Below are 9,102 nucleotides of genomic sequence, written 5' to 3'. Positions count from 1 at the left end.
AATTCAGTATCTACAACCCAAATTATGTGTAGTAATGTAATATTGCTCACATGAAATTTACGTACATCTACCTACATCTATATACATACATATACGTATATAGATAGAATTTCAACTTAATTTGCAATTTGTATTGAATCATAAGTTCGGAACGTATAGAGTATTATATAAACCACTTAAATGTAGACTTAATGTTATTTTAATCAATTCACTATAATTAAAATTCTATTGTCATTTGAAGAAGTTCTCATTCAATATTATTGAATGTCAATTATAAAATTGTATGCGTTGAATAAATCGAAGTGTAGTTATAGAACTGCAATTATATCGTTGTTTTATTAAAATATAATTCGGTGGAGAAAAATCCTTAGATTTTAAATTTATTAGTAAATACAATACATTTCCTATAATTCTATAAATATATAAGTGATATGCGTTGTGATTGAGCAATTACAATCGAACATACATAACACGAATCATCCATCCTGCAACAAAATTAAGTAACATAAGAATATAAGAGTTCGTGTTAGAGAGAATTCGTGTTATATGGAATACAAATAAGAAAACATTTATGATGCAAAATGCAAGTGCCAAATTTGTGCCAAAGAGAAATTTTATTTTACACAAAAGTTCGTATTGTATGAGTTTAGCTGTACTAAAAAAAAATCCCGAAAAATTTTTTAAAATTAAGTACTGCAACATTTAAATTAACTCTTAAATTTTTTAATATTAAAAATTAATTAATTTTAATTTTATTAAAATAATATTAACATTTTTTTAATTATTAGAATATTATACTTAATTGTGTTTATTAACACAACTTAAGTAATTGCAATTCTTTCTACTACTTATATTTTTTTTTTAAATTTTAATTATTCACATTTCTACTTAAATAAATACCTTATACATAACTTCTTTTTATATTCTAAGATATATATGTATATAGGTATACATATATAGGAAAAATTATTCTTATTAAATCAATTGTATATAAGTATGTATGTACTTACTTATAATCTATGCAATTCATCTTGTGTATATATATATACTTATGTAGTAAATATATATATATATATATAAAAGATAAATTGTATATATATATATACAAATATAAATCAAATTTGTGATAAATTATACTTGGTTTGACTTATCTTATATTCATCCTTCAAATATATATGCATTTACATAAGTATATTGTATATAATTATAACTATATAAGTATTTATTTTTAATTTTTTATATGATAAAATTGTGCAATGACCTATTTAATTTAAAGGTACTTGTTGGTTTATTTATTCTGCTTTTAATTTTAATGTTATGCTTACTCTTTTTTTTTTGTTTTTTGTAAATTCTATAATGCATGATATGCCATACACGCATATATCTCGTATATATACTTAATAGAGAAAACCGAACAAATTTGAAAAGATTATAAAAAAAAATATCCTGTTTTCAATGAGAATATATCCTGAACATTATTTATGTACGCTCAAGTATATAATATATACTTGTATATACGTTATATACTTGCTCATGCATTATTTGTATATGCTCATATGTACATGTTAATATATGTACATATCATATATAAATATACATAGGCTAGTATTAGAGATAAGTACACTTAAAAAACGAGACAGGATGAAAATTTTAGTGTTGACAAATTCTTTCTAACAACTCTAATTCTACAAAATTAAAAAAATACAAAAAAAAATGTAGAAGAAAGGAATAAAGGAAAAAAACAAGTTGTATAGGAAAAATCTTTTTAAAATACGAACATGCATTTAGGCCAATTTTTACGTACATAAATACAATATAATTATATACGTATATATATATGCATATATGAAATATACTTATAATAACAAATGTATATTTTACATTTAATGTATGCATACATTATTTTATACTAAAATTTTTTTTTTAAATTCTACGACCGATGAATTACGAGTAATATATACTTATATAGTTTAACACAGATTTTGACTCTATTTATTAAAGCTCATATAATGAGTATATATATATGCATAAGTATTGTTAATCATATCATACAATATTATATTTGAATACATATATACCTATATGTACATACATAATTTATACTTAAGTATGTTCAATCATATAAAATGCATAAAAAATTCTGTTTTATATTAAAATTTATCAACCTACATTCTATTATTTTAGGATTCTCTATATATAATATGTAGTATACATTAAATATTTAAAGTATGTATATACGTATACGTTAATGCAGCACACATGTTATATTAAAAAATGTAATAGATAAGATATAGATAGAAATATTTTGTTCTCATTAAATGCATAAATACATACATATATAAGTAGGGTATATATATATATATATATAACCTATATATATATATATATATATATACTATATATATATATATATATATATATAGTATATATATATATACTATATATATATATAGGGTATATATATATATATATATATATACCCTATGATATGCAATTTTATGTTTCATTATCCTATTCATATTCTATCCGAAATTGGAATAATTTTTGTATTACCGAAAGGCAAAAGCAAGCAAAAAAAAAATTTCATTCTTTTTGATATTTTTTTCAAAAATTTTTTTGTATGTGCAACAGCCATTTAATATTATATATATGTATTTAGATATATAATATTGAACTTCTTTTAATATTTATTATAAATTTTTAATGTTATTTTTGATAAAAAAATTCTTATTTTTTTTGGCAACAATGAAATCTCTAAAAAATTATAACGAAAAAAAAAAATAAATCTACATAGACTTTTTATAATTTTCATTTTAATGAAAAAAAAATATCAAAGACAATGAGAATTTATTATTATTTTTTCTGTTTCTGTTTTTTACAAGTTTTACTTTAAAAATGAGACTACGTACCTAGTTACATTCCTTGTACTATGGTAAAGTCTTTATATATGAAAGAATTTCCAAAAAAAAAAAGCGTAAGTACTGAAATTTTGAGTAGAATTTTTTTTTGTCTCGAAAATTAATCTAAAAAAATTTCTTTCATATAGCTGATTATATTAGCTGATATACAAATTACAAGCTGAATTAATAACGAAAAAATGGAACAATTTTAAATTGAAAATTTTTAAAAAAATGAGTGAAACCAATGAGTTTTGTTAAGTAGCACATTTTCCTTGAATATGAGAAAATAAATACTTTCCTTATTATTAATATACAAACATTTTATGAATTATAATAAATAACATTATAATGTTATAATAAATAAAATTATTGCATACTTTCGGGGCGCACACTGAAATGTAAGAGAAACGTTAACAGTTTAGCACAATTATAAAGTTAAAGAGATATAATTATGTGCGTTAAAATTTTATATACATATACTCATGCTCTCATATGTTTTATGACAAGACTTTTGCTGGCAAAATAAAATCTTTATTATTCGAAAATCTTACAGTTTATGATTTATTAATTTACAGAAAAATAAGGAGATTGAAATTGAAATTTTGTTGAATGCATTTTGAGAGGAGATAAGTTGTTGTAAAAAAATTTGTTTCCTTATTAATTCCTAAAAACCATTAAAGTCTTAAAATCTTAAATTTCTTACAACTACTCATTACTGTTAATATAAAGCAATCAGCTGTTAAGATACTGATTGAATATAACATATATATTTAAAAGTTAATGTAAGTTAATATAATTCCGGGAAGAATTTCTTTACCACAAGTTAATGTGTTAGGAAATCGACAGCCGATTCAAATACATACTTAATTTCCGATTTTTTTTTATTAGATGCACAATATTGAAAAATTTGACATATGTACATAATAATATAGATTCTATATCTTTCTGTAGGATAATTTTGCAAATAACTAAATACTTAATTAATTAGATATTGGTACTTAGTACTTAAATACTTTGTTGTTTCTTGGTTGTTTACAAATTTATTTGAATATTATTTAAAAAAAATATCATGTTTTACGTCTTCTTACACAATGCAATGGTAATCGAAGGCTATTCGTATTTAAATAAGAAAAAAAGGGAAAATCAATATAGTTACTTATAAATGTTTACCAATAACTGGGTAAGCATTTATAAATCTTCAATGCGTAAGAAATTGTGTTAACTCTAAAATAAATAGGTAATTTGCGTTACGTAACGTCAAAATTTTTTATAACATAATTACGAGTAAGTATATACTGTGTAAACAGAAATCAAGCAAATTGAGGAACTTAATTGTAATTTGTATTAAAGCAAAATTTAAATATTAGTTAGTCACTCGCTTTCTGAACATTCAATTTTCTAAATGTACTAAATAGCGGAATAAGCAAAGCTATACATTTTAGGTATTTGATACTAAAAATAAAAATCTTAAAATAAGTATTTTTTGACATATTCAAGTGCTAGTATATTTTTTGTATGCAACTTTCCTATAATACTAAAGTATATTCCATTTATATTTTTCTATATATACATATATATATATATATATATACTTGTATATTTCCGCCTTTAAGAGTCAACTTAATGTTATGTGTATACATATATTCATATTATAGGTATATGAACAAATGTATGTACTTATTGTACTATGTAATTCTTTGAGACATATCCTGAACACAAACATTTATGCCAGTTTTCTTTACATATTAAGTATATATATATATATACAAATGCATGCTTAGTTAAGTGTTCAATATTTTAGTGAAGTTTTGTGAAAAACAAAAAAACAAATTTTTTACTTATGTTCCTTACACTTATGTGCTCTACATATTTAGAGTTTACTTTAACATTTTCACTTTACAAGGCTTTAAGAGGCTTAAGGTAAATTGAAGGGAATTTTGGTTTTTAAAATGCTTTTAAAAATTTCTTACTTCTTATTTATAGTTTAGGTGCCTTTCTAAAAGTTCTTACTTATAGTTTAGGTGACAAAGTGAGTAAGTATATCTAATAAAAAAACTAACATAAAATTGAATTTATGTAAGAGTAAGTATATATACTTATAAGTACATAAGGTGTGTGCTTCAGTACAGTGAATTTCAATATTATTTATACAAGAAAGTAGATTGTGTTTCGAGGTGGGTAAAAAAAAAGAGTTCGTGCGTGGAGTGATCCCGGACGTATAGGGGTAATTCTGTAAGGTTAAAGAAAAAATCATATTGAACAAAATTGTTTGACAACAGTTTCGAAGCTACATAACGTTAATATCAATATTTTGTGTCAGATTTATCGTGTTTGAGTAATAGCTACTTAAACACGAAATTTTAGATTATAAAACTAAAATTTTTTTTACTCTCCCCGATGCAGTAGGAATGAATCTTCTTGCTGAAATGCAGTAGGAAAGGATGCAGCAAGAGGAAGATTCGCCATACATAATTTTAATGTTACTCATATCGTTTGCCAAGTAAAGTGATAAAATATGCAAACAAATATTTAGATAAGCATCTGTAAAAAAAAACTGTTCTAGGTAAGTAAGTACTAACAAAAAATACAAAAAACTTGAATTTTGAAATAAGAATATACGTATATTAAAAAAACATACATAAATACTTAATCCATAAATTATTATCACTTTACTAGAGAAACGATAAAAAAAATTAAACTGCTTGTAAATAATATTGAAATTCACTGTACTTATAAAAAATGTATACAATTTAATATTTTAACTGATTACACAAGCATCTACATGATAAAATCTATTACTATTACTGTACTATTACAAGTATTAAAATTTTTATAAAATATTATAATTAATTATAAAATTTCAAGTACTTCTACTTAAAATACACATTTAGTATAATATTTACAATAAATACAATGTTTGTAAACCAAGTATACCTACATTCATTCAAGCATTCTTCGAAACAACAAATTATCTTTATTTAACACGACAAATTATCGATTTTTCAAAGGCAAAATACTTTTAATACGGCTAAGTGTTATACATATGAAATATAACAGAATTCATATTTTTAATAATAAAAACAAATAACTTAAATTAAATTAATAATAAAATTTAGTCAGAATATTATAATTCTTTCCTCAAATTAATAATTTAGTATTTTAACTTAATACAAGTACTTAAATTTAACTATATTCAATCAACAATCTCACAAAAAATAAGTAGGCATTTTCATGCTAAAGTACCTTGTACATTGTATAAGATAAGGTAAAATTGTTTACCTATACGCAAGTGTGTATGTTATAATAATAACGTATGTATGTACGTGAGTAAAAATTTCTTTTTTTCTTTTTGTAAATTTTAGCGGTTAGAAATATAATAATGTGTATGTAAATAAGTGAGTAAAAAAAATTATTAAAATCTGCACACCGAAAAAAAACAAGAGAAACACAAGAAATGGAAAAAAAAATAATTTCTGCAAAACCTGATAAAATTCACCTTACTCATTTTAATTTTATTTTTTTTTTCTTATTTTTGTTTTAAAATAAAAATAATATGAAGTTGCTGCAAAATACACTAGTGAATAGTAAAAATAGTTTAAAAAAAAAATTAGTAGAATTGCAAAATTTTAATTCATTAAACAAAAAATTTAAATAGTAAAAGTAAACATAAGGTTTAAAATTTTGTGTACATTCGGAATTATGTACACAATGTTCACATACATACAGAACACACAAAAATGTTCTGTAAGTATCACCTTATACTTATAGGGAAATTACGATTAACTAGATAAAATTTTTTAAAATCAAATTATTTATAAATATTCTATTTACTTAAGTAATTATTTGTTATATTTTAGAATAAACAAATACAATTACTAAGATTTCTTATATGTACTTACTATAAGTACCCATTTATTGAAAATGTGAATGAAATTCGGAAAACTCATTGTAAATAGACCATTTAATAATACCTATAATAATTGTAATTTTATTCGTTCATTTCTTACATACAATCATATACTCGTATTTAGATTCTTATGTATGAAACCTATAGTTCTTAGTTACTATGAAAATAAATGACATTAAACATATATGTACAAGTAAAATAATATTAAGAAGCGGTAGGTACCTATTTGTTTAATATTCAAAATATTTATTTAAAATTTAATTACTTAAATTAAAAATTACAAATTGGGTAGGTATGTACTTAAGTACCTATCTATATTTTTGCTTTAACGATTTTTAATAAAATTTGTATAAGTAAGCACGTTGTCTAATAGGAACCTTGTATTTCATGATACTATTAAAGCTAATTTTAATTAAAACTCATTATTCTGTTAACCCTTTTTTAAATTTTAATCAATTAGTCATAAGTACTTACTTAGTACATGTGCGGTACTAGATATTTACTATATTTTTATAAGTACTTGTACGAATATATTAATTTAATCAAATATTTAATAATATTGAGTAAATTTGTAAATATTACTAATTATATATGTATATAAAATTTCATTCTACACAATATTATATAAACTATACTTATACTGTATATATGTACATAATATATTCGATTTGTTTATTAAAAAGCAAAAAAAAAACCTGCTGTATTTTGTATAGGTATGAATTCATTTATTAAGTAAAATTAACTTGTATAATTGATATTAAATTATTTTTTAATAAACAATTTATTATTTGCTAAAATTTTTATTATTAAAATTCTAAATTTTAACCTCATTGTGGTTAATTTTTAAACAAAACATAATATAAGTATAATAAGTACCTATACTCTTTTATCGAAGTCAACAAATACATTTAAAGTATTTTTGTTTATATGAAATGTAGGTATATAAAATGTATATAATTTTATTATTATACACAATATTCTGTTATAATATAGAATTATGTGGGTACATATTATGATTTACTTATGTATAAATTATATTTTCCAGCTCATATTGAATATTTGTATAGTAAAGAAAAAAAAAAAAAAAAGCACAAATACAAAGGTAAAAAAAATGAAATACAAAAGCAGCAGACTGCCAGGTTGCTATCAAAAAAAAAAAAATTATTTTTTTTTTTGCTTTTTCTTTTTTGGTTATTCTTAATCAATTTTTATAATACTCGTATTCATTCTTTTTTTTGTTCTTTCTTATCTTAATTATTGTACTCAATTTCTAAAAACCTTACTTTATTAAGGTGCATATTTTGTACAAATAAAACAACTTACCTTAATTAAAGCTGTTAAGAATTGATTACGTATAAAATCCAACTTCAAAGATTTCCAATAAAAATTATTTGAGTGTTATCCCAGAATAGAAGGAAAAAAAAAACAAAACAGAATATTCGAAAAAGTAATTTTTGTGTCTCGAATGTTATGAAAACCTTTTTTTATTTTTTTTTTACAGTAAATTTTTTTTTTATTATTAATTTTTTGCTTTATTGCACATTGGTTTTTTTTTTGTGAAAATTTCTTTAGAATCACTTAGCGAAAAATTAAACAAAAATTTTTTTTTTAAATATTTTGGAATAAAACAGAATTTTATTTTTTATTTTTGCTTGTGCAGCAACTTTTCAACTTCTTCTATTTACCTTCTTTTAAAACAACACAAGTAAAAAACTTTATTTTTTTTTCTGGCAACAAAAAACTTTTCTGAAAAATCTATACAAAATTTTTGTTTGTTTTGTTTTTTTAATATTTAAGAATCAAATTCAATTTATTTTTTCAATAAATTTTGATTAATAATTATTTTCTATTTATTTTTCACCTTTAAAAATATTAAAAAAATCTTTATATTTTTTAATAAAATAATTTTACAAGATTTTTTTTTTTTTACTGTTCCCGGTGTTCACTTTTTACGCTTTGTAATAACATACGTGTTATAATGACGGCTTATAAAATTCAACTGCGCTGAAGAGCCGGAGAGAAGATTTTATGAGAAATTTCAAGTTTAGTTGAAAAAAAAAATATTAAGATTTTTTTCTTTTCTGATTTGGGTATTTTCTTTTTGTTGTTTTTACAAAAAAAAAACACAAACACACACATAAATAAAAGTATTGCCATATTAATTAATAAAAATATTTAATTTTCTCTTCATTTTTGTTTGTTAAATATAATTCTCCCGATTAAAAACGTAATCGCAATTATTATTTTTTATGAAAAATAATAAAGAAAACGAAAAAACACGTTGCCTAGTAATAT

This window comes from Condylostylus longicornis, unplaced genomic scaffold (genome assembly GCF_029603195.1).
Source record: "Condylostylus longicornis isolate FDR11 unplaced genomic scaffold, ASM2960319v2 ptg000047l, whole genome shotgun sequence".
In the NCBI taxonomy this organism is placed as follows: Eukaryota; Metazoa; Arthropoda; class Insecta; order Diptera; family Dolichopodidae; genus Condylostylus; species Condylostylus longicornis.
This window is presented reverse-complemented; position numbering follows the sequence as displayed.